The sequence below is a fragment of the Panthera tigris genome, chromosome A1 (genome assembly GCF_018350195.1).
Source record: "Panthera tigris isolate Pti1 chromosome A1, P.tigris_Pti1_mat1.1, whole genome shotgun sequence".
NCBI lineage: Eukaryota > Metazoa > Chordata > Mammalia > Carnivora > Felidae > Panthera > Panthera tigris.
The window spans coordinates 70012483-70040386 of NC_056660.1; positions in this window are offsets into that span (position 1 = coordinate 70012483).

Below are 27904 nucleotides of genomic sequence, written 5' to 3' on the forward strand. Positions count from 1 at the left end.
TTTTAGAAATTTTAAAAATTAGGGGGAAAAAAGTAATCATGTCTGCTGCAATAAATGTAGGATCACTAGGTCCCAAGTTAGGGGATCTTGGACTTGTCATTTTTTCTGTCCTTTAATGAGTAGGGATTGTTAAGGTTTTGACTCTTAGTGAACCAATTTACTGTCTTCAGTGATGTGTGTTAGATCATACCCAGTACTGTTTGGCAGAAGTCTCCAATGTCTGTGTAAGAATAACCACTTTTTTTTTTTCTGAAGTCCTGATATCACCTAGTATGTGATAATCCAACAAAGAGTGAGTTTCTGCTTTCAGGAGCGTTTATTGTATGTCATGCCCTTAGTACTGCACAGCACTTTGTCAATATCTAATGATTGTTAGCTATTGAAGGGGAGAAAGAATATGCCATCCCAAAATATGCCACTTTGGCATAAGGATTATTTTGAGCTGAAGGCAACAGAAAAGAAACAAATACTAAAAAAGCTCTCTATCCTTCCCTATTTGCCTAATAGCAGGACATTAATTGATAAAGGTGTCACTCTTCCCTTCTTACCAAGAAGGACAAAGGTTAACCTCCAGAGACAACTTTAAACCCTTATCACTTGAGATGGTACCAACTGAGAGCTACAGAACAAACCTTACCGTGTTAACCTACTTTTCCTGGGCACCTCCCCATAACTGGCCTTCCTAAATCTTTCTTGTGTCTTTAGCTGAAGATAATATTTAAGCCTGAATTATTTTTTTAATGTTTATTTATTTTTGAGAGAGCGTGAGCAGGGGAGGGGCAGAGAGAGAGAGGGGGACAGAGGTTCTGAAGTGGGCTCCATGCTGACAACAGTGAGATCTGTGCTGACAAACTGTGAGATCATGACCTGAGCCAAAGTCGAACACTAAACCGACTGAGCCACCCAGGCACCTCCCCTTTAAGCCTGAGTTCTAAGCCACCTCTGAGAGTTACTCATTTTTTCCATGTGTGTATGTGTGTGTGTGTGTGTGTGTGTGTGTGTGTGTGTGTCTCCTGTATATGTGAAGTTTACAGGTTAGTAAACTTCTGTCTGTGTTTCTCTTGCACATATTTGCCATCCATATGTCTTGAAGTTTTGCGTTTGCTGCCAGAAATCTGAAAGCCAAGATACAAAGGCGTATTGGTGAATAGAAGCAGAGTACAGCCTGGGTAATTTCCTAAATAACCACACTAGTTAGCAGCTGTTTTGTTTGTTTTTCTAATAAAAGCATTATTGAGATATAATTCACATACTCTCAGATTTGTCTATTTAAAGTATACAATTCAATGTAAATTTAGTATATTCACAGTTGTTCATCCATCACCACATAAATTTTAGAACATTGTCATCATCCCACAAAGAAACACCATGCCCTGTAGCCAGCATCTCCCAAATTTTATATCTGCACTCCCTCAACTGAGGCAACCATTTATTTATTCTCTGTCTCTATAGATTTTCCTGTTCTGAATATTTCATATAAATGGAAGTGTACCATATGTGGCTTTTTGGACTGGCTTCTTTCATGCAGCATGCAGTTTTCAAGGTCCATCCATGTTGTGGCATGTGTCAGTACCTCATTCCTTTTTATAGCTGAGTGATGTTCCATTGTATGGATATGATACATTTCGTTTATTCATTTAACAGCTAATAGATACTTGGATTGTTTCTGCCTTTTGACCATTAGGTATATGCTGCTGTGAACATGCATTTAGAAGTTTTTGTGTGGATATGTGTTCTCATTTCTCTTGCAGACATATCTAGGATTGGGACTGTTGGATCATATATCAGTTTTATGTTAAACCTTTTCAGGAACCACCAGATCATTTTCCACAGTGGAATTTTACATTCCCAGCAGGGTATGGGGGTTTCAATTTCTCCACATCCTTGCCACCAGTAGTTATTATTTGTCTTTTTTGTGATAGCCATCCTTTAGCAGCTGGTTTTGGGGTATCCAGGATAGATTAATGAAAGTACCAAATTAAGAAGGTCAAGGGTGGAACAGACATCTACATTAGGCTCAGTATGTATTGAGCCCATGATGGGGATGGAATTAATTTGCATTTCCTCAGAATTAGACACTGAAACAGGGATTCCAGTGCAAGTAGCTTATTTTGAAGGAAAAGAAAACACTGGAAAGGGAGTAGGGAAGTGAGAACCGAAGGCAAGGCAACTAGTGTAGGGTCAGCAATCAAGCCAGGTACTACTGTGGGTGGACAAGGAGAACTTGGTCCCCCTTGGGAAACTCTGAGTCACTACAGAGCACATAACCTTTCAGGTCTCCTGAGAGACCAGGGATCTGGGGTATTTATACTCTTCTTCCTTCAGCCATTGGTTGAGACAACCCTTGAGGGATATTAATTCCCTGCCCCTGCCATAAAGATAGCCAGAGACAGCTCAACACTAAAACAGAAAAAGGGGGGTTCTGGCAGTTTGAAGTTGGGCTGGTGTGCCTGAAATGGTTTGAACAAGGAGATATAGGCAGGTCACTGGGCAAGTATACTATAGGGGGTATGAAACTGTGCCTTAAGTCTCATCAAGGGAAGATGTGAACACCTGGCAGAGACAGAGAGCAATCAATGGAATGCACTACCATGCCAAGTGACAATCTGAACTTGTAGTCAGAAAGACAAAAAAATGGCACAGAGAAATGGCCACATACTGAAAGAGTCCATTTACAGGAGATGTCCGGAAAAGGCAAATCTCTAGAAACTGAAGGCAGATTCATGGTCACCTGGGGCTAGGGGGTGGGACCAGGGAGTGACAGTAAATGGACTCCAAGGCTCTTTTGCAGTGATGGAAACATTCTCAAATTGGATTGTGGCGATGTCTGCACAATTCTGTAAATGTCGTAAAAATCACTGAATCATACACTTAAATGTATTTTATGGTATGCAGATTATACCTCAATAAAAGTGTCTTTCTTATTTAAAAAATTATTTTAAGGTTTATTTATTTTTGATACAGAGATAGACAGAGCATGAGTAGTGGATGGGCAGAGAGAGAGGGAGACACAGAGTCCAAAGCAGGCTCCAGGCTCTGAGCTGTCAGCACAGAGCCTGTTGTGGGGCTTGAACTCACAAGCTGTGAGATCGTGACCTGAGCCAAAGTCAGATGCTTAACTGACTGAGCCACCCAAGTGTCCCTCAAGAAAGCTGCTTTTAAAAAATGCCACAAGAGACTTAAAACTGCCCACAGGCACAGGGATTCGGGGCCTGCCTTCATCCTTTGTCTGTCTGCATACCAGGCCCCTTGCTGCTCCTGAATCAGAATCCAGTTGGTGCTGGGCAAAACAACTTTGCTGTTGGAAATCCATGAGATATTGATGGCTATGAGCTGGACAAGTCACCTAATCTCCCCGGGCTGCACTGTCTTCATATGGACAGTGTTCAGTGGTTTCCAAAGATCACAGGAGTACCTAGCATCTCAAAATCTAATAGTATTATATTTGTTACATAATGCCATTAGGGATGGTTTCTTGGCACTATGAGGCATAAATACAGTAATGGGATAGTCATCAAAACAAAAGTGGATTGGAAAAGCATTCTAGCCCCAGGACACTTTATAAAATGAATGGGACTTTTAGAATGAATGATGTAGCAGTGCTAATACAGAAGAGTACAGTGGGGCGCCTGGGTGGCTCAGTCGGTTGAGCAAGCGACTTCGGCTCAGGTCGCGATCTCGCGGTCCGTGAGTTCGAGCCCCGCGTCGGGCTCTGTGCTGACAGCTCAGAGCCTGGAGCCTGTTTCAGATTCTGTGTCTCCCTCTCTCTGACCCTCCCCCATTCATGCTCTGTCTCTCTCTGTCTCAAAAATAAATAAACGTTAAAAAAAAATTAAAAAAAAAAAGAAGAGTCCAGCATAAGGCCTAGGGAAAAGTGCATTGAGGATGAAAACGGCAGTGCGTGGCTTTCGGGGTGTGAGGCTTTTAATGATTTATATGACTGGGAGAAAATCTGGCTTCAGGAAACCTCTAACTCAGCTTGATGAAGAATGAAAAGAATTTCCATTAGTTACGTCAGCTCTTATTCAGTCCTTCTGATGACAAAAGAAAATGGAAACCACTGAAGCGTGCCTTATATAAGGCACCAAGAATATTGATTTGATTTGAGCAGGTAATAAACTTGGCAGCAGGGCCACATGGGATTGGTTGAATTAAGCCACACAGTCATGGGATTTAGTCAAACTCTCTTTTAAACAAACACCAATCCAGAAACTTCTCTCGCATTAGACACCTTTTAGTAGCTCAGTTTTCTATCGCAATTTTCCCTCAATCCTTTTGCAATCAGTTGTGGTTACTCTAAGTATTTTGAGGTTGAATTTTATTAGCTGCTAACAAAATTAAACCAACTGCTTAAAGCTATTTGTAGGTGGGTTTCACAAAATGTTATCTTATGGGTGTCTAATTTTCAGAAAGTTTATCAAAACAAGAGAATCCTGTGTATGGCCAATCTTCCAAATGACTTTGCTCCTGGAAGATAATGACCCTACTGATGATTTTTATTATTATCTTTTTGGAAGATAATATTTTTCTCTGAACTTTACAAATATTCTAAAATATGTTGGTATTGTCTTACTTTAATTGTAGGAATTTTAATTTAACTATGCCAAATAATACATGAATATATTCTGTTCATAAAAGATTCAAACAACCCAGAAGACTCTGGAGTAAAACGTGAAGTCCTACCCTGCTGCTGTCACCCACCACTAACCCCAACTGTGTTTTTGCTGTAGCTTTAGCAACTGTGACAGTTTAATGTGCACCCTGCTAATAATTTATTTATTTATACTCATATGTAGTTTTCATGGTATTATATGTTTTGGTTATATTTTGTGTTGTGACTTTGTGACTTACCTTTTGTGACTTACCTTTTGTGCTAGTAAGAGTCTGGATGTTCTTTAAATGTGTGTGTGTGTGTGTGTGTGTGTGTATTAATGTCTATTTATTTATTTTGAGAGAGAAAGAGAGAATGAGTGGGGGAGGGGCAGAGAGAGAATCCTAAGCAGGATCCACGCTGTCAGTGCAGAGCCCAAGGCGGGCCTCAGTCTTCTGAACCATGAGATCGTGACCTGAGCCAAAATCCAGAGTTGAATGCTCAACCAACTGAGCACTCAGGCACCACTATATATATGTATATATATCTTTCATTTATCTGCATACCAGGCATCATGCTGGCTTCTTTGACTCGGCAAGCTATGCCATGTACTTTGAATAAATTCCATTTTTACTTAGGTTAACCAAGGTTGGATTCTATTGCTTATACTCAGAGAAGCCGGAGCAAGTGCCTCCAAGGGGGATACTGCAAGGGACAAACTCCACCACCTAGAATTGGCTGAGTCAAGATAAGACAAGAGAAGTTCCCATTCTTCACTGGGAAGTTAGAGATTCCCACAAAGTGGTTAGAAATTCCTGGCTATGTAGATTCTGCTGTATCCTGGAATTCTGTCCATGTATCTTCTGTGGCTAGAGCTTTAGGGCACTTGAGAACGGATGTCATGTCTTGGCTATTCCTTGAGGCTTTTAGTAGCATCTTACCAGAAAGAGGCAAGCTTTGAAATAAAAGAGAGCCCTGGAGGGAAAAGGGAAGGGGGCATCTATGCCTGTTTCTCAAAGACCAAATCCATCAGTTTCTATGTCGAGGTTTTAGGATCATCACCATGACCAACCACGAGTGAACTTAAGGAGCCAAGGGTCATTACAACGTGGGGTCCTTGGGACAGGGACTTTATCTTTTTCATTGCTATATTGTGTAAGCAGGTACCTGTAAACACTTAGTGTTTGTTGAATGAATGACTCAGCATTACTAATTCAAGCGTTTGATGAAGTACAAACTGGATGAGAGGATACCACAGGTTTATCAGGGTTATATTTCCAGAGAAACCGAGAGCCTTTCAAGTGGTGGAGTTTGGGTGGGCTGGGCTCCTTGCCCTCACCCTCATCCTCAGTCCCAGCGGTGGGCACAGAACCCAGGTATGGCGAATGCACTGAGCGACTGTTAGAGATAGAAAACATGACCCATGCCAAGTCAGTTTGGCTGCGGTGTGAATTGCTTACAGTGCCAGCAGTATCCTGGAAACTGGTTTGAGAAATGAACTATCAACCTGCTCGTGAGAATAGGGAGCAGATTGTTTCCCTCACTCTGCAGGTTCCTGCTCTTGTGAGATCTAGTATTTTTCCTCTTCCTTTTTCTGCTGGAGAATTCCTCAAGTTTCTATCCTTGACCTTCAGCTCATTCTTGAAACACTCTCTCCCCATCTCCTCCTCTCTCAACCATCTTTACCTTCCTTTGGATAACACTAAAATTTCTGTCACCATAAAGTCTCTTTTCTCCAAAGAAAGATGTATGCAAAGCACAGACGTCATTCCCAGGATGAGAGCATGAACCACTAGGATCAGGGAAGTTTCCACAGAAGTGGTAAGTTGGCTTTAAAAGATGAGCAGGAATTGGTTTGGGAAGAAAGGGGATGAGCAGAGGTCACCATGCAAACACATTCCAAACAGAAAACATAGGTGAATGTAGGGAGAAATAGATCTATAGAAATAAGGTTGTAATAGTAAAGTTTAATCCTTCATTTTTAATGTGATCAAATCGAAATAAATCACTATAGAGACAAAGGGTCTGAACAATATAGTTAATAAGACAAACTAATCAGTCATACAGGAACTAACTGTATGCCACAAGGAGTTATAGGATTTCCTTTTCCCAGGCTTTTATTTGGAAAGGTTTAAACTTGGAGGGAAGCGAGAGACACAGTCTTCACTGGGATGCTTGGTCTGGTGCCAGGGAGCAGGAATCCAAGCACAGGCATGGCTGAAAGTGGTGCTGCCTCCAGGGGGGGCTATTTTCTTTGAAGATTCTCAGGGGAATATAACATTATTATTATTATTATTATTATTGCCACCTTGAGTATTTCTTAATTTTTTTAATGTTTATTTTTGAGAGAGAAAGACAGAGCATGAGCAGTGGAGGGGCAGAGGCAGAGGAAGGCACAGAATCAGAAGCAGGCTCCAGACTCTGACCTGTTAGCACAGAGCCCAACACAGGGCTCGAACTCACAAACTGTGAGAACATGACCTAAGCTGAAGTCTGATGCTTAACCGACTGAGCCACCCAGGTCCCCCGCACTGACTTTTAAAAATTTTTTTAAATGTTTATTTATTTTTGAAAGAGTTATTTATTTTTGAGAGAGGAGTATTTTTTATTAATAGTTTATTTACTTTTTAATTTACATCCAAGTTAGTTAGCATATGGTCCAACAATGATTTCAGGAGTAGATTCCTTAGTGCCCCTTACCCATTCAGCCCATCCCCCCTCCCACAACACCTAGAACAACCCTATGTTTGTTCTCCAGATTTAAGAGTCTCTTATATTTTGTCCCCCTCCCTGTTTTTATATTATTTTTGCTTCCCTTTGCTTATGTTCATTTGTTTTGTATCTTAAAGTCGTCATATGAGTGAAATCATAAGATATTTGTCTTTCTCCGAATGACTAATTTCACTTAGCATAATACCCTCTAGTTCCAGCCACGTACTTGCAAATGGCCAGATTTCATTCTTTTTGATTGCTGAGTAATACTCCATTGTGTGTGTGTGTGTGTGTGTGTGTGTGTGTGTATACCACATCTTCTTTATCCATTCATCCGTCGATGTACATTTGGGCTCTTTCCTCTTTCCATACTTTGGCTATTGTTGATTGTGTTACTATAAACATTGGGGTTCATGTGCCCCTTCAAAACAACATACCTGTATCCCTTGGGTAAATACCTAGTAATACAATTGTTGGGTTGTAGGGTCGTTCTATTTTTAATTTTTTGAGGAACCTCCATACTGTTCTCCAGAGTAGCTGCACCAATTTGTATTCCCACCAACAATGCAAAAGAGATCCTCTTTCTCCCCATTCTCGCCAATATCTGTTGTTGCCTGAGTTGTTAATGTTAGTCATTCTGACAGGTGTGAGGTGGTATCTCACTGTAGTTTTGATTTGTATCTCCCTGATGATGAGTGATGTTGAGCATTTTTTCATGTGTTGGTTGGCCATCTGGATGTCTTCTTTGGAGAAATGTCTATTCATGTCTTTTGCCTATTTCTTCACTGGATTATTTGTTGTGTTGAGTTTGATAAGTTCTCTATAGATTTTGGATACTAAACCTTTATCTGATACGTTGTTTGCAAATATCTTCTCCCATTCTGTCAGTTGCCTTTTAGTTTTGCTGATTGTTTCTTCACTGTGCAAAAGCTTTTTATTTTGATGAGGTCCCAAGAATTCATTTTTGCTTTGGTTTCCCTTGCCCCCAAAGACGTGTTGAGTAAGAAGTTGCTGTGGCCGTGGTCAAAGAGGTTTTTGCCTGCTTTCTCCTCTAGGATTTTGATGGCTTCCTGTCTTACTTTTAGGTCTTTCATCCATTTTGAGTTTATTTTTGTGTCTGGTGTAGGAAAGTGGTCCAGGTTCATTCTTCTGCATGTCGCTCTCCCCCTGCATGTCTTCTGCATGTTGCTGAAGAGACTGTCTTTATTCCATTGGATAGTCTTTCCTGCTTTGTCAAAGATTAGTTGGCCATACATTTGTGGGTCCATTTCTGGGTTCTCTATTCTGTTCCATTGATCTGAGTGTCTGTTTTTGTGCCAGTACCATACTATCTTGATGATTACAGCTTTGTAATACAGCTTGAAGTCCGGGATTGTGATGCCTCCAGCTTTGGTTTTCTTTTTCAAGATTGCTTTGGCTATTTGGGATCTCTTCTGGTTCCATATAAATTTTAGGATTATTTGTTCTAACTCTGTGAAGAATGCTGGTGTCATTTTGATAGGTATTGCATTAAATATGTAGATTGCTTTGGGTAGTGTTGACATTTTAGAAATACTTGTTCTTCCTATCCAGGAGCATGGAATTTTTTTCCATTTTTTTTGTGTGTCTTCCTCAATTTCTTTCATAACCTTTCTATAGTTTTCAGTATATAGATTTTTCACCTCTTTGGTTAGATTTATTCCTAGGTATTTTACGGGTTTTGGTGCAATTGTAAATGGGATTGATTCCTTGATTTCTCTTTCTGTCACTTCATTATTGGTGTATAGGAATGCAACTGATTTCTGTGCATTGATTTTATATCCTGCGACTTTATTGAATTCATGAATCAGTTCTAGTAGTTTTTTGGTGGAGAGAGAGGAGTATTTCTGATGCAGAATGCAAACTTCTCATTATTTTTTAAGGCGGCACTCAAACCTTTACAGATGATTTTCAGAACCTCAGAGCATATCTTTGCAGACTCTGATCAACAGTATTGTTCCCAGTTAATCACCCCCCCCCTTACCAGTAATAGTCCCTTATTTGTTGCTCTGTGACTTGCAGTGACCTCTCTGTGGAAGGACTATGATTTTCATGCCTCACCAATAGCCAGGTTGGCCATATGGCTTGCCTTTGGCAAATGGACTTGAACAGAAGTAACAAACGCTACATCCAAATAGAAGTTCTCAGAGACACTGCAAGGCTCTTCTGTTTTCTTTCTGCCACTGGAAAACGGCACATTCCCATTGGGGGCTGCTCTTTCAGACCCCCATTCTGGATTCTGGAGTGAAGAAGACCCATGGAAGAGAACTGTTACCATTGTACAGCTGAGGTGTGACATGATTGGGAAGTAAATCTTTGTTCTCATAAGCTACTGAGGTTTTGGGGTGTGGGAACCAACTCAGAACCCCAGAGTTGGTATAATTATCATAAGAAGCTAACAAAATTATTACAAGATTGTTACAGGAAGCTAACTAAACGCAACTTCTGGGGGGGCGCCTGGGTGGCGCAGTCGGTTAAGCGTCCGACTTCAGCCAGGTCACGATCTCGCGGTCCGTGAGTTCGAGCCCCGCGTCAGGCTCTGGGCTGATGGCTCGGAGCCTGGAGCCTGTTTCCGATTCTGTGTCTCCCTCTCTCTCTGCCCCTACCCCGTTCATGCTCTGTCTCTCTCTGTCCAAAAAAAAAAAAAAAAAAAAAAAAAAAAAAAAAGCAACTTCTGGGAAATAATGCTGCTGTAAATTTCTCTTTAGGGCAGATCTCTTCCAGGAAGGGAGAAAAAAAGTAAAACCTATCCCAAATCCCTTCTCCAGGGGAGATATATGGCTCTGAAGGAAACAGAAAGATCACTGTAGCTGTGTAGACAAACACTATCAGTAATTTTCTCATCTCCTCTTTGTTCTCCTGGAAATCCACTTACCTTTCCAAAAACTCATTTGTTTCCCTGCAAGCGCATTTCTCCCCTTCTCTTTCACTTCTGAAGATGGTGTATAAGCCCCAGATTCTAGCCATCCTTTTGTGTTACTCATCATTGTTGACCCACGTGTGTATGTGTGTTACACATGTAGGTAAACTGGGGTTTTCCCCTGTTAACCTGGTTTTTGCTAGCTTATTTTTTAAAATTATTTTTAACATGTATTTATTTTTGAGAGACAGAGAGAAACAGAGTGTGAGTGGGGGAGGGGCAGAGAGAGAGGGAGTCACAGAATCTGAAGCGTGTTCCAGGCTCCGAGCTGTCAGCACAGAGCTCCATACAGGGCTCGACCCACGAACTGTGAGATCGTGACTTGAGCTGAAGCCAGACGCTTAACTGACTGAGCCACCCAGGCACCCCTGGTTTTTGTCAGTTTAATTCATGGGCTTTGGGTACAGAACACAGAGGAAAAGTTTTTCCTCCTCTATATGGGCCATTGTGTACTGTAACAAAGCTGATTAATACAGACTGGCAGGCCTGAGTTTCTGATTGTGTCAGTACCATTTGCTTGCTAGAGGAAGCTTATGTTCTGGAAGACTCCTGGTCAAATGTTCCTTTATAGTCTTATAAATTGAGTATAGTTAATGATTTTGTCTTTCTTGTAAAAAAAATAGGGTGAAGAAATCGCGACTGTCGTATACTGGTATTAAGTCACAGTTACAAATCTTCTTTTTCAGAAGATAAATTATACATATTGCAGTGAGAAAACAGGTTGGATAATATTTGCCAAATCCCCGTGAGAAACCTGTCTATAAATTATTCTTCCTTACTGTTTTAATGTTTCTATTAAAGAATAAAGAAGGAAGTGTCCATTAAATGTGCTTGAAATTCCCATTTAGAATTAGGACTGGTCCATCATGACTGTCCCAGGAGAGGTCATCAAAAGGAGCTGAGGTCCTCAGCTTCCTGAAGCTGGCATTTTCCCCTCTCCACAGAGGTTGCCTGTGGGTCACACACAGCACTTCTGTACCAGCCCCTAAGATCAAATAGAGTCCCAGAAAGGCTCAGGCATTTGGAAAATTCATCTCAGAGCAAGGGGCTGGAGAATCATGTAGATATTCCTAGATTTTGTTAAGCAAGTCGTTTGAGAGAAAAAATAAGAGACATAATACGAGACTCCCCATTTGGCTGGCTACCACTTTATGAAACAAGAGATACCCCCAGTTGGTGACTGATGTATCTAGGTGATGGGTACATGGAAATTTCTTGTACTTTCTCCCAATCTATGTGTAATATGATTTTTTTCATAAATAAAAAGTTGAGAGAGAGAAAGAGCGAGAATCAAAATAGGCTTATTCCAGAGAAGAGGGTCACCTAACTTTAGCAAGTGTTTAAAACAACTTAGCAAATTAATTTGCTGAGCCTTAATTTCTTCATCCATGATATGGCATTAAGAATACCTCTCTTAGGGTGCCTGAGTGGCTCAGCCAGTTGAGCATCTGACTCTTGGTTTCGGCTCAGGTCATGATCTCACAGTTTGTGAGTTCAAGCCCCACGTCAGGCTCTGCACTGACAGTACAGAGCCTGCTTGGGATTCTGTCTCTCTCTCCCCCTCTCTCTGCCCCTCCTCTGCTCAGGCTCTCTCTCTCCCTCAAAAATAAATAAATGAACTTAAAAAAAATCATCTCTCTCATAGAATAGGGTCTTAGCAAGAGTTTCCAAGGATAGCACCCTTATGTCCACAAAATAGATACCTGTTTGTAATGAGATGTTTGCCCTCTGGTTACTAAAGTAATCCTCAAAGTATTTCAAATCTCTAAGTAGAAAGTTTGTTGTTACAGGGGCTCCTGGGTGGCTCAGTTGCTTAAGGGTCTGACTTTGGCTCGGGTCATGACTTCACAGTTTGTGAGTTTGTGCCCCGCGTCGGGCTCTGTGCTGACAGTGAGGAGCCTGTTTGGGATTCTCTTTCTCCCTCTCTCTGTCCCTCCTTTGCTCGCTCTTTCTGTCTCTCAGAAATAAATTTTTTAAAAAATTTAAAAGAAAGTTTGCTGTTACAACTTGGTTATAATAAAGCACTTAGATTTGGCCGCAGTACTTTTTAAAATATAAATACATGATTAGCTTTTAGCTAAATATTTTAAGGGGCTGGGTGGATATTTTTGCCTGGGCAGCCTCTAATTGCCTGCCTATTCTCTATGGATTCATAAGGCCAACCAGACTGCCTCGTGGATCACTCCTTAGAAGACCCAGGGCTCCTCCCTGCTGACCCTGAAGAGTGAAGACCCGAAGTCCATCCTGGCAGTACAACCCAAGGTACCTGTGTTACTACTGGAACCTGCTGAGTGCAGCATTCCTCCACTAACCAGAGAACAGAAGTGGGTTCCCTGAGAACACCTCTGTCCCCCCCCCCCCCAACCACACCGCTGGCATACATGGATGGTTAGGAGTTGTGATCTTTATCACCTTCTTTGGCTGGAGATGAATTCATCCCTTCTTTCCCGCTGAATCTTAGGATGAAAGGCACTTTGGAGGAAAAAGAACCTGATTCTAATTTCACTTTGGAACTAGAAACGTGTTTAAAAAATTTTTTTTAATGTTTATTTATTTTTGAGAGACAGACAGACAGAGTGAGCAGGGGAGGGGCAGAGACAGAGGGAGACACAGAATCCGAAGCAGGCTCCGGCCTCTGAGCTGTCAGCACAGAGCCAGACACGGGGCTTGAACCCACAAACCATGAGATCATGACCTGAGCCAAAGTCAGACTTAATCAATGAGCTACCCAGGTGCCCCAGAAATATATATTTTTTAATGTTTATGTATTTATTTTTGAGAGAGAGAGAGAGAGCACAAGCGGGAGAGGGACGGAGAGAGAGGGAGACACAGAATCCAAAGCAGGCTCCAGGCTCTGAGTTGTCAGCACAGAGCCTGATGCAGAGCCCAAACCCACAAGCTATAAGATCATGACCTGGGCTGTAGTCAGACACTTAGACTGAGCCACCTAAGCACCCCTAGAAGAGTATTTCTTAATTCAGACTAGGGCAAATAAATTGGTAAAGAACTTGATGCCATTCTCAATCAATATGAGTTTTCTATCTCATTGATTTCCCATAGATCTTGTTTAGCATTTAGAATGTCCTGTTGTAGCATTTAGATATAGCGTATCATTTATTTTCCCTGTTAGTGTGTTCTTCTGAGATGTGATAGATGATCAGTAAATGTTTATTAAATGGATGCAGGAGGATGCCTGGTGGCTCAGTGGGTTAAGTGTCTGACTCTTGATTTTAGCTCAGGTCATGATCTCACGGTTCATAAGATTGAGCCCCATGTTGGGCTCCGTGCTGACAGCACAGAACCTGCTTGCAATTCCCCCCTCCCTCTCTTTGCCCCTCCCCCCTCAAAATGAATAAATAAACATTAAGTGGATGGATGCATGCATGGATGGATGAAGGATGGGTATGTGGGTGAGTAAATGACTGCATGGATCTATGGAGGGATGGTTAGAGCCCACTTTATGTAGCTATCCCTCTAAGATTTCTGCATAGGATCTGTATTATGGGATGAATGTTTGTGTATCACAAAATTCATATTTTGAAGCCCTAACCTCCAATGTGATGTATCTGGAGGTGGCACCTTTTGGGAAGTAATTGGGATTAGATTAATTTAGAAAGGTAGGATCCTCATGATAGAATTATTAACCTTTTAAGAAGAGGAAGAGTCACTGGGGCTTTCTCTCTCCATATGCATGTGTGATTTTTGCTTATTAATAAGAAAAAAGTGTAAGCAGGAGGGGTGCCTGGGTGGCTCAGTCGGTTAAGCATCTGACTTCTGCTCAGGTCATGATCTCACGGTTTGTAGATTTGAGCCCTGCGTCAGGCTCTGTGCTAGCTTGGAGCCTGGAGCCTGCTTCAGATTCTGTGTCTCCCTCTTTCTCTGACCCTTCCCCGGTCACATTCTGTCTCTCTCTGTCTCTCAAAAATGAATAAACATTTAAAAAAGAAAACATAAGCAAGAATGCTACATGATTACAACAGCCAACATTTATGGAGTATATCCCACGTGCTAGGCATTATAATAAAAGCTTTTATGGGCATTATCTCATTTCCTCTCTTTCAGGATAGTCCTTAAGCAGGGCTCCTGTCAGCTCGTGGGCACTGTCGAAGTTGGGCCAGTTTTTCAAACACGGAAAGACTACGGGACTGGCCGGTAACCAGGTGAAGTTTGAGCACCTGGTGCCTCCGTCCATCCACCACTTGGGCTCCAGGTAAGGCATCCAGAGGGGCTGCCCTGGTAACTGCCCCAGCATCCTGCTAGGGCAGCCACAGCTCCCACCTCATTCGTGGGCCCCAGACCCACGGAAAAATGACTATCGCCGACATGGCTTTGCGAGGGCCGTATTTACCTCCCACCATCTGGAACCCCCTCCAAAATTATGGCAGCTGCTTGGTGGAACAGCCTCCATAGCCTATAACACAGGTTATTTGATATTTTTTTAAAAAATTTTTTTAACGTTTATTTATTTTTGAGACAGAGGGAGACAGAGCATGAATGGGGGAGGGGCAGAGAGAGAGAGGGAGACACAGAATCTGAAGCAGGTTCCAGGCTCTGAGCCATCAGTCCAGAGCCGGACGCAGGGCTCGAACTCACGGACCGCGAGATCTTGACCTGAGCTGAAGTCGGACGCTTAACCGACTGAGCCACCCAGGCGCCCCTTATTTGATATTTTGAATGTCACACCTGCCTTTCTTTTCCTTTTCCTTTTCACTTTGCACTAACCACAGCAAGATGAAAGCAAATCCACCTAAAAGATTTGTTTAAATCTCCCCAGAGATCAGATGTTTTTCATTTTTACCTGCTATCTTGGAGACCTTGTGTGTATACAAGCACAGTTATTACACAGTTGTGATCACAGCAAAGTTCATTTTTGCGTCTTGCTTCTTTTGAGTAACATTACCTCATAAGAATTTCCCCCAATCATTACATCGGTCTTCAAATGTCCTGTTTTAATGATTTATTAGATCCTAGTTTGATTTAGAGCAGACACCTGTCTATGAAAATTATGTGTGGTAGGTGTGGGGGGAAGAGAGAGAGAAAGGAAAGACGATACAATGTCCTCTCTCCCTAGTCACTGCAGATTTTTCCCAACAGGTGTCAAGACAGCTAGACAAAGTATATTGTTCAAATTTCTCCTATGGGGCTGAATTGATAGCTCTGGAGGAGAAAGTGGAACTTTACAAACAGCTGTAATTACAAATTCGTCAAGATACCTGGCTCTTTGGTTCAGCATTACTTGTTTTATGACCTTTTTCTTGGGGAGCTCAATCCCCATGACACCGCAAAGCTTTTTGTCGAAGTCGTAAGACTACAATTAAAAGAGGGCAACTAGAACAAATGGTTAATTGTGAAAACATAGCGTATCCATTAAGTTCTAGAAAAATATCACTGATTGCTCAGGAACATCCCTTGACCTCAGAGTGATTAATTTGTTTATTTATAAGGACATTTATAAAAATTGGGCCCTTTTCCATGCCCTAAATCAATGTTCCGTAAACTTCCCCATGTCTTTTTGCAAGCTGGGAAAGTAATAAAGAAAAACAGGAAAGGACTTGCTAACACTAGGTATTCCAAACACTTTCTTGTTGCTAAGGCTTTCGAATTCTTTTTTCGTGGAACACAGTATTACATGCTTAGCTTGCTGTAGGTAATTTAGCAACAGGATTTACCTAACAGAGCGGTTTTTACTTGATCTAATTTTAGATAATTACCTCTCTTTTCCAAGCTTGTTTCTATACTACTTCTGCGGTCCTGGTTTGTCACACACACATTTACCCTAGGATCTCCCGCTTGTAAGGCAGTAGATAGAACAGCTCAATTTCCTTCATCAAATTTCAAGCATGAACTATAAGTAAATGTGTAAAATTAGGAATTCCACACCGGTCATAAAAACCTACCCACAAACAGGTGGAGAACAGGAAACAAAAACAAAAACAAGCAAAACCTGAATCAGGATGCCTAAGTCAATAAAAGATTTCATGAAACCCGACAAATGCTAACATTACTGACAGCTGGATATCGAATCTGAGTCATTACCCAAATAGGGCGCCCTACTTAATGTTCACCAAATACTGGAGATTTTCATTCAAAGGCAGTTTTCCCGGGACCGGGTTTGCTAATACCTTAAGAAAGTTAGTCTCTGGAAATAAGGCAGGAAGTCAGCTGTCTCCTCAGCAACTTCTCTCAGTTTTTGGAAAAACACTTTTTTTTCTCCTTATAGAACCTTTCATCTTTTTGTTCGAGCACATTTAAAAAAGCTTTACCTCACATACAGGGGTCTGTTTCCAAATATTTGTTACAGAGAACAGAGGGAAAACATCTTTTCTTCAAGGCTTCCTCTTGCCAGGTGCTGAGTATGTGCCTTCTGGGTGTTTCTAGTGGAAACTCGGCCAAACCACATACTGAAAACTGTCCCCAGAGGCTCCATAGCACTGGTTCTCTGAGCAGACACTATAAAGCTTTCCTACTTGTATCACAACTTTTTATCACAAAGTTTCTGTGAGGACAAAATGAATGAAGGTTGTTGGGGTAGGATGGGGTTGGGCGAGGGTACTTCAAACTCATAAGAGCGATTACTTGTGTAGGGTAGGATGCTACCTTCTACTTTAGACTTTTTTTTTTAAGTTTATTTATTTTGAGAGAGAGAGAGAGAGAGAGAGAGAGAGAACAGGAGCAGGGAAGGGGCAGAGAGGGAGGGAGAGAGAGAATCCCTAGCATGTTCCGTGCCATCAGTGTAGACCCCGACACAGGGCTCAATCCCACCAACCATGAGATCATGACCTGAGCTAAAACCAAGAGTCAGACATTTAACTGACTGAGCCCCCCAGGTGCCCCTTTAGACATTTTTAACATTATGCATTACTTTTGAAACGATCAACTTTTCAATAATTACTTTTATTTTACACAGAGTGTGTTAAAGTGTCTTTGAGTCTGTACTATATTATATAAATAGGACAATTAGTAGCCTTCACTTCCCATTTAATGAGTCATTTCAAACCTAATGAAAAACGAAAAAAAATACCATCTGAAAAAAATCTTTTTTTATAAATAGACTTATTTTTAGAGCAGTTTTAGCTTATAGAAAAAATTAGCAGCAGTACCTACGGTTCCCATATATCTCCCTCTTCCCCATACATCCTTTCCCTGTTATTAACATCCTGCACAGGGTGGTACATTTCTTACAGTTGATGAACCAGTGCTGATACATTAATATCAGATGAACTCTTTGGTTTACATTAGGTTCCCTCTTGGTGTACTTTCCGTGGGTTTTAACAAATACATAATGACAGGTATCTATCATGACAGTATCATACAGAAGAATTTCACGGCCCTAAAAGTCCCCTGGTTCCCACCTGTTTATGCCTCCTTCCCTCCCACCAACAAACCCCTGGTAACCACTGACAGTAACCTTATCCAGGCTCCTCTGAGCTTTTTCTTCACTAGGCCTCAACGTTGGCCTAGGAAGACTTGAACAAACACTAACGTAATTGTTAAGGGCTCACAGCAGCAGCCCAAGGATGACCCCAGCCCCCTCAAGGTACCTGCCTGAGAAAGCACAAGGCTTCCCAGAGAATTGACTGTTCTAGCTGACACCTGAAGATAGGGCCTTTGTCCACCTGCCTTTGTGGGAAGGGTAGGAGCCTAACTTTTACAAACGCGGGTTAGCAAATACAACTGGGTTTTATATGGACCGATCCCCACCCCCATTCATGCTTTTTGTAAATTTTCACTTCCCTCCCCTCCCCTTCCCCCCTTAAAACACCAATCTCCTCCGCATAGATCAGGGTTAAGTTCAGTCCACTCTGGATTCGTTTCCCTATTGCAATTCTTTGAAATCTGTCCTTACCATGCTAGCTAGCATCCAGCCTTGTTTATCTTTGATATGTATAGTATGCCATGCTTGGCACCGCATGGTTTCATACCACATTGTGACCCTGGCCACGCTGATTAAAACATTATCAGGGGCCTGGTCCAACAGCAGCAAGTAGCTTTGGAAGTGGCCTTTACCCACCAAGATAATAGGGATCTTTAGTTTGTTCTACCAAGAAAAATACTCCCTTCTTTTGAAAAACATTCCTTCAGACCATATGGAACATATTTGGCAAGACTTGTGACCACAGCAATTAGTCTATGGATGGGTTCCAAAACCATGTTGGACCAATCACAGTCTTTATCCTGAAACATTTTAATTCAGAACCAGTGAGTCTAGATTCATTGCCTCTCTGATGATGGAAACGTGGATCTCTGGAGCTGTCAGTTATCACATTCCCTGCCCTGTGCAAGTAAACTCTTTGAAAGAGAGATGAAGCTCATCAAGTAGAAGCAAGAGTCAAGGTGGTCTTCCAGGCCCTGATTCCCACTGTTCCTGAGACCCCTGTCCTTCCTGTAGATGTACAGTTATATCCCCTTTTAACTTAAACTCTTTTTTTCTTAACGTTGAGAGAGAGAGAGAGAGACAGAGTGCAAGTGGGCGAGGAGCATAGAGAGAGGGAGACAGAATCTGAAGTAGCTCTAGGCTCTGAGCCATCAGCACAGAGCCCGATGCAGGGCTTGAGCCCATGAACTGTGATATCATGACCTGAGCCAAAATCAGACGTTTAACCAACTGAGCCACCCAGGAACCCCTTAACTTAAACTCTTTTTGACTTGGGTTTGTGTTATCAGCTGAATTCCGATCCACCCAAATTTCCACCCCAAATTCACGTGTCAAAGCCCAAATACCCAGACTTCAGAATGTAACCTTATTTGGAAATAGTGTTATTGCAGATGTAATTAGTTAAAATGACATCATTAGGGTAGGCCCTAATCAAATATGACTGGCATCCCTATGAAAGGGTTCTTATAAAAATTCAATCTGTGATTAAATTTACAGAGAGAATACCATGTAAACATGAAAACAGCCAACTATAAGGCTGGGAGAAAGGCCTGGAACAGATCCTTCCCTGTCAGAGCTCAGAAGGATACGACCCTATCTTATCCAGGACTTCTAGACTCCAGAACTGTGAGATAATACATTTTTGTTATTTAAACAACCCAGTTTGTAGTGCTTTGTGATGGCTGCCCTAGAAAATTAATAGAGTTTGTTACGTGCAACCAAACTTCTGATTACCATGAGCACCCTCTCATGGACAGTGAGGAATAAATCAATTCAGCTTTCTCTTCGGGAGCTGGAATGACAAGGCTCAATGAATTGGTTGATCAATAGTGTCAGGAGCACTAGATATGGAGACACGGATAATTATTCACAGGGACAGGACCCTAACCTAGGGGACAACAGACTCAACGTTTGTGTCTTCTAAGTTATTATCAGATGATTTGAGTACTGTTGTGATTTCCTTTCAAGCCAGCTATCTTTGATATTGAAACACTTTCCCTCATTCATATTGTATTCCCTATTTCCTGAGCTACTTTCAATACTTTTTTATGTTTATTTTTGAGAGACAGAGAGAGAGACAGACAGACAGACAGAGTATGAGTGGGGGAGGGGCAGAGAGAAAGGGAGACACAGAATCTGAAGCAGGCTCCAGGCTCTGAGCTGTCAGCACAGAGCCCAACATGGGGCTCAAACTCACAGACTGTGAGATCATGACCTGTTGGACGCCCAACTGACTGAGCCACCCAGGCAACCTCTGATCTACTCTGAATATGCCTTTGTTCCCTGTAACCTGAAAGATCTTGAATCTGTGCAACCAATAATATGTTTTTCTGGTTGAAAATTTTATCGAGATAGTGGTAGTAACTCACATGTAAGAAATAAGACAGAGAGATCCAGTATACACTTTACCCAGGTTTAGAGGTAATATTTTGCAAAACTAGAGTACAATATCAGCATCAGGATATTGACATAGATACAACCCATCCATATTATTCAGTTTTGTCTTAGTTATGCTCCTGTGGGTGTTTAGTTCTACTCAATTTTATCACCAGTGTGTGTGCATATATCACCACAATCAAGATTTTCAATGACAAGTTTTATGTTTGTTTGTTTGTTTGTTTGTTTATGTATTTATTTGAGAGAGAGAGAGACAGAGTAAACACAAGTGGGGGAGGGACAGAAAGAGAGGGACAAAGAAAATCCCAAGCAGCCTCCACGATCAGCATGGAGCCCAACACAGGACTTGATCTCACAACTGTGAAATCATGACCTGAGCTGAAATCAAGAGTTAGACGCTTAACCATTGAGGCACCCAGGTGCCCCACAACAGATAGTTTTGAGGTCTTCTAGAAGTAAGGATAGAAACAAATAGTTTCCTGACAAAGCCCAGTTTAACATAAAACCCAGTAAAACAGATCAGCCATATCCCAAGTGGCCCATTTGCTTCCTGTACTTCTCTTATAACACTATTACACTTTTTAAAATAGTTGCTCATTCAGTTGTGTGCAATTCCCACTAACTTCCATTATATACAAGGGCAAGAACTCTTGCCTTGTCTGGCTTGGTTATCATTGTATTCCAAATCCCCAGAGGCAGCCACTTTCAACTTTCCTAATTATTTTATCTGGTATATATGCCCAAGTTTCTAAGCAGTATGTTTATAATAAATTAAATCTTTTTATCACAAGATGACATCAATTGGCTCCTGTTATGATCAATGAGTATTATTCTTCCTTATATCATCACAAACACATACACTTCACAACCCTCCCAGAATAACAGTTTGACATTACTGAAATTAATATATGAACTTTACATTAGGATAAAATAAGTATTCCTTCATGTTGAACCACGTAGAATACTGTAATAAATTCCTTTACTACAGAACTGATTGCTCTAGAATTAACAACAAAATTATATTTCCATTTGTTTAGTTTTCCATGTATCTATATTAATTTTTCTTCCAAACTCTATTGGTCATACATATAGAAATCAGTTGAGTTTCTCCTTCTTCTCCCTCTCCTCCTCACCCTCCCCCTTCTTCTTCTTCCCTTCCTCCTCCTTCTCCTCCTCCTCCACTTCTTCCTCCTCCCCCTTCTTCTTTTTAGTGAGAGAGAGAGAGAAAGCAAGAGCACAGGACGGGCAGCAGGAGAGGGAGAGAATCTTAAGTAGGCTCCATGCTGGGCATGAGATCTCCATGCTGGGCTGTGAGATCATGATCTGAGCCAAAATCAATAATTGGACACTTAACTGACGGAGCCACCCAGGTGCCCCTCAAGTACCAAATTTATCTTTCCAAGAGGTATAAATCATCCAAACCACTTTCTATTCCTGGCTTTTGTTCTAAACTCTGGAAATTCTCACTTCCCTTAACTTCCATAACCTTGTCCTCTTCTGGTTTGCTATTTGATCTAGCTATTCCTGTTTGGTCTCCCTCATCTTTTATCCACATATCCCTTCAATTTCAGCTTTCCTCACAGTCGTAGGCATCTTTATTATCCTAGGCTCCTGAGAGAAATAGGCCATTACTAACAAAGGCTGGAAATAAGAAAAGCTTCAAAATACAGAAGTATTTTTCTCTCTCTTATAAATGAAGTCCAGGGGAAGCAGATCCAGTGCCAATACAGCCATTCCGAATGTCATCAAGGACCCAAGCTTTTGTCTTTCTGCTCTGCAATCGAAGAACTGCTGCTGGTGCTCTAGGCATCATCTCTGCTTTTCAGGAAGAAGATAAGAGGAAGGAGTGAGGGAGGCACACCAGGGTGGCTCAGTCGGTTAAGCATCTGACTTTGGGTTAGCTCCTGATCTCACAGTTTGTGGGTTTGAGCCCTTCGCCAGGCTCTCCACTCTCAGTGCAGAGCCTGCTTCAGATCCCCTGTCCCTTCCCTTGCTTCCACATGCTCTCTCTCTCTCTCTTTCTCCTCCAAAAATAAATAAACATTAAAAAAAAATTCTTTTAAAAGAGGAAGGAGTGAGGGGAGGAAAAAAGGTACTAGCACGTGTCTGCCCACCTTCTTTCTTTTTAATTTTTTTTAATGTTTATTTATTTTTGAGACAGAGAGAGACAGAGCATGAACGGGGGAGGGGCAGAGAGAGAGGGAGACACAGAATCCGAAACAGGCTCCAGGCTCTGAGCTGTCAGCACAGAGCCCGACGCAGGGCTCGAACTCACGGACCGCTAGATCATGACCTGAGCTGAAGTCGGACGCTCAACCGACCGAGCCACCCAGGCGCCCCCCCCTCCCCACCTTCTTAAGGAGCTCTTGATGAGTTCCCATCCAACTTTGGGACTCACAGAAAATTGAGTCACATGGCCATACCTAGCTATAAAGAAGCTTAGGAAATAAAGCCTTTTAGCTAGACGTAGTGTTACCTGCATATAATTAGTGTCTTTTACTAAGGAAGAGAAATAGACTGGTTATTTGCTGGGCAAGTAGCAGTCTCTGCCATGATTATTATAGCTCACACCCTTGGTTTGACTGTCTGGTCCAGCATCTGTACCCCTTCCTTTGGTGACAGCACCTCAGTTTTCCCTCCCCATTGCCTGAAGTCTTGGTGGGACTCTCAGTCCAGATGCCACTATGTTCTCTTGGTCAAAAAGTAAATACTTGACTTAGATGGGCCCATCACATCCTCTTTCTCTGTAACTTGACTCTTAGACCCATGAAGTAGTTCTGACTCCTATAAGTGTTTTCTTCTAATTCTTTGAGCTGCCTGAATCCTAAGTTAGAATCACTTTCTGCTGCTTGCAACCAAAACATCCTACTTGCTACCACTCGGCCTCTCCCGCCTCCGCTCTGAAGGGCTCTGCACTGCCCAACTCCAGAAGGTGCCATTTGTACTGCATCCTTTTGAGCTGTGAACAGTGCCTTGACATTGTGCAAGAAATGGCCCTATCATGCCAATTTGTTCTCTACCCCACTGCTAGAGTTAGCTGTCTGAAGAAAGCTATGTCTGTGTGTATCAACATGCCACCTCATTCCTTGAAAATCTTCAATGGCTCTCCATTACAATAAAGAATAAAAGCCAAACTGACTTCAATGCTCTTCATAATCTGGCTCCCGTTAGTTTTCTCAGCAGTACTGTCCACTATACCTTTCTCCTTCTCACACCATCTTGCACCCACAGCTGGACATACTGGACAAGCCGTATTTTAATACATCCTGTGTTCTTCAGCCCCATACCTGGTCCAGTGTGGGACCAGTCTCTTCCCCCTTTTTCCCAATATTCCAGCAGTCAACATCCTAATCACCATTGAAGGCCTTGCTGACATTCTACTGTCATTGACTTCCTAGATTCTGGTCAGAATGTATCACTTCATCTTCACTGGCCATTATACTTTGTGCCCCTGATTACTGTACTTCCCAACTCTTGTCTGTAATGATAGTTTTAATCAGAAGTCTCCTTCCTCCATTTTTATCGTAAGCCCTTAGAAGACAATGACTATCCTGTCCGCTTGGTGTGCCCCATAGCTTCCCAGCAAAGTTCCTCGCTTAGTTCATGTTTTCCACTCAACAGAATGGAAACCTTTAAAATTGGACAGAAAGCAGTTCAGGGAGCTGGAGAGAGTCACTTTGGGGAATCGTAGATAAGTGATTCTTCTGAGCTGGCTTTGTCCTCTTCTGTTGCCCACCATACAAGTCTCTCTCTTAGGTTCTGTGCCCTCAGCTCCACTGGACACTCTGGGTCTCTATTCAGCTTTATTATGCCAGTGCAACCAACAAGAAAATCTTCATCTTCATGCAAATTTCCTTTACTTTATTACTGAAGAACAAGATGCAAAGAATCTGAAAGAATGAATTAATTAAATGAATAAATACATTAGAGAAGGACATTCTCTCTAAAAACAGGTGTTTTTCTTCAAATATTAAATGATCTATCGCTATTCTTGTAACTATTTTCTGAGAGACACTGAGGATATGTGTAATTTTAGTAATGTCTTGGACAATAATATCTTAAATTTTAGTAAAGGGAAAAGTATAATAATGTATACATAAAAGAGAGGCACATTATTATTCAATTACTTATTTTCTTATCAAAACATGTCAGACTGTACCCAGAATAAAATAAGGATAGAATTTAAGGGCAATCATCAAGGAGTCTAATTCTCTTACTTGGAAATTCTGAATACTTAAATGTGGGATATATTAATAACTACAGTGTTTTATTTTAGTGACTTGTTCTCTCCCTGGTAGAACATTTATCCCTGTAACTTCTGTGAACTTCCATTGCTTTTAACCTAACATGGTGACTCACTTTCCTGTACCGAATCACATACTGTAACTTCCTAATAAAAGATAATGGTCTTTTATCTGTTATGGTCCCTTTGAAACATTCTCATTCTTGATTCTCCTGAAGAATTCCTTAATGATGGTAGGAAGGAAGGAGACAATGAAAGAATAGAGGGAAAGAAGAGGGGAGGGAGGAAAAAGAGAAAAGAAGAGCTTTCTGCTTTTTCTGCTGTTACTCATCACTGAACCCGATTCAGAAGCAAGCTTCTCAAAAAACCTAAACAGTGACTCAACCCTTCAGCTATTTCTTTTTCTTTTTTTAAAATACCTTTGCAGGTCTCTTTAATATCTGATTTAACGGAAAGCTCAATTCTCTTACCTGCTTCTGCATTCCATCTGTTGTGGTATCTATGCTTTTATTATTATTATTGAAGTATAGTTGACACACCATCTTACGTTAGTTTCAGGTGTACAATACAGTGACTCGACAACTCTGTGGGTTGTCACAGCACAAACTCACCACAAATGTAGCTGCCATCTGTCACACACAGCACTGTTACAATACCGTTGACCATATTCCCTGTGCTGTGCCCCTTTCGGCTTTTTCTCAAGACTGACTCTTTAATTCACTCTTCTCTTTTCTGTGGGAGTTATTAATACCGTACACAACACCTCTTGTTCCTCTAAGATGTTCCTCTAGGCAGACCTCCGGCCACTCGTCATTGTGCTGATCCTCCAAAACCTTCTCTGTCCTCCAGATCTAAATTTCTCATCCTAGTGGTCCTGGTTTTCCTCCTCTTTAGGCTGTGTCCTCTGTGCCCCGTTCACACACACCCTGCTGGTCCCTCCCAATCACCAAGTCCTCTAAAAACCTTCCCCAGATACTCTGTCACAACTTCTCAGCTCCCGAATAATGAGTAATTTGTCACACTGAATTATCACCATTCTCTTGTCTGGCTTCCTCATTGAACAGGGAACTCCTCAGGAATAAGAACCTTTGAAATCCCCCCTCGGTGGGGACTTGGTGAAATCTACGCAGGAAAATCTTCCTCTTAAGCTGAGACACAGATTCAGTGAGGCTCTTTCTCAAAAGGCCTCTCCTGGCCTCGCATGACCCGTGACATGAGCTCTGGACACTCATGTGCTGTGGATGGTTCTGAACCTGTTCCTCCTACCCTCATCCCCAGCTCACTCTCCTGTCTCCAGAAGCTATTCACCATATGTTCCCCTCCAGATCTCATCTCTTTTCTTCTGTCATGTGGTCACTCTTTGTTTCTGGATATTCTAACACTTCACATTCATTCAGCAGTAAAAACAAAAATAATCCAATCTGAGAACTGTTTGAGTATTACTAGACCATCAAATCCAACTGTGTACTTCCTCTAAGGTTCTTTTCCCAACTCTGACACTACCTTCTCTATTCAGTGTTATTCAAGTCACAATTCTTTCTTTTGGTGTCGTGTATACTCCTCCAGACTTCTGTTAAGGAAAGAATGGAAGACCTTCGTTCCTGTCAAACTCATCTGTCCTCAATTCCTTCAGAACACCTGCTCTTATAAAATTTATCCGTCTCTCTTCTCCCCCCAAAAGGGTCCTAAGATTTAACTTTAAAGCACGCAGATAATATAATATGTAAAAACTTCAATAGTTATGGACAAATTTAAAATGCCCTGTTTCCAATCTTCACAATTGTCACCAGGCTGGTGTGAACCCCTCTAGGTATTTCCTATACATGCACATATATGTTTCGGTAGCTGTGGAAATTTGTAACATTTTGGCTTTTGTTGGAGTTATGCAACTATTCATGGGAGTCAAGGCCAAACCCTAAGAAATTACAACATGTCTGTTCTAGCCTTTGGTAATACCCTTGCCCTGAGTGGTGGTATAGCTCTCAAGGCAGCCATTTTACTCACTGTCAAACTACCAAACTAAAGCATAATGCCCGATAATAACTGTGGATTTTTGAGAAACAAACTGGCCTATAGGATGCCTATAGTCTCACTTCCTGCTGGGACCCATGGCAGACAGAAATGAGGGAGGCTGGACCCCTTCAGGGAGTGGGTGGAAGTATTGGTTGCCATGGTCCAGGAGGGGTCTGCTCTCAGGACGAGAACCTTCTCTTGTTGGAACCTCAGGCTCCTGCATAGAGGTGGCAAATAATGAGCAAGCATGCCAAATGCCTACCTGAAACATGGTTTAAATTTTCCTTCTTGGTTTGTGAATAAAACCATTGAACAATTTTTTCTAGCATAACTTTGGTTAGTGTCCTCAAGCAAAATCAAAGAATCCAAGTGCTATTGGAACTCCTGGTTTCCCCCTTTTTAAAAAAATTATTTTTATTTCTTAATTCACATTCAAGTTAGTTAGCATACAGTGCAATAATGATTTCAGGAGCAGAATCCAGTGATTCATCCCCTACATATAACACCCAGTGCTCATCTCAACAAGTGCCCCTTGCCCATTTAGCTATCCGCCCACCCACAACCCCTCCAGCAACCCTCACTTGGGAACTCCTGGTTTCCTAATGCTTAATCATTGATGAGAATTCTCATCTGTTTGTAAGACAAACTAGAATTGATGAGAAAGAGAAGCAAATACCTCATCTATGGTATTGCATCAGTACCCCTACATTTTCCATTTCATAAGGAATTCTGGCTACATACCAGGAAGTGGGATCTGTCCGTTAATGGATGCTAATGGGACACCTAATGGTGCCACAGAAGGCCAGGACACTTTGTGCTGTGGTTCATGGAAAAGCACAAGATTTATGGAGCAAAGATAGCACTGCCAGTTCTTTCGTAAGGAAAAGAAATATCTTATCCAAAAGATCGTTTTTTCTAACAACTCAGTGAAGCTTCTTTACCTCCAAAAGGCTGAGCCAATAGGAAATAATGGCAGACATCACTCAAGTTTTCCTATAACAATTTTTATGTACGTATATATTACCTATCTAAAGAAAGTCTCTTCATAAGTGAACAAATGTTCATTATTTTTAAATCTAGAAATACTCCACAATCAAGAGGGAAGATATCACCTGTATTTGCCTGCATGGAAATAACCCACTGTAAAAATGGTACCCGTGTCCTTTCTTTATTTTTTTTAAGGTTTATTTATTTTTGAGAGAGAAAAAGACAGACAGACAGAGCATGAGTTGGGGAAGGCAGAGAGAGAGGGTGACACAGAATCCGAAGTAGGCTCCAGGTTCTGAGCTGTCAGCACAGAGCCCGACTCAGGGATCGAACTCACAGACTGTGCGATAATGACTTGAGCTGAAGTCGGACGCTTAACTGACTGAGCCATCCAGGTGCCCCTATTTTTGTCTTGAGAGAGAGAGAGAGCGCGCGCGCGCGCGCGCACGCATGAGTGGGGGAGGGGCAGAGAATCTTTTTTTTAATGTTCATTTATTTATTTTGAGAGAGAGAGATTACACGTGTGTGCATGAGCCGGGGAGGGGAGAGAGAGAGGGAGACAGAGAATCCCAAGCAGGCTCTGTGCTGTCAGCACAAAGCCCAACTAAGGGGTCAATCTCACAAACTATGAGATCATGACTTGAGCCG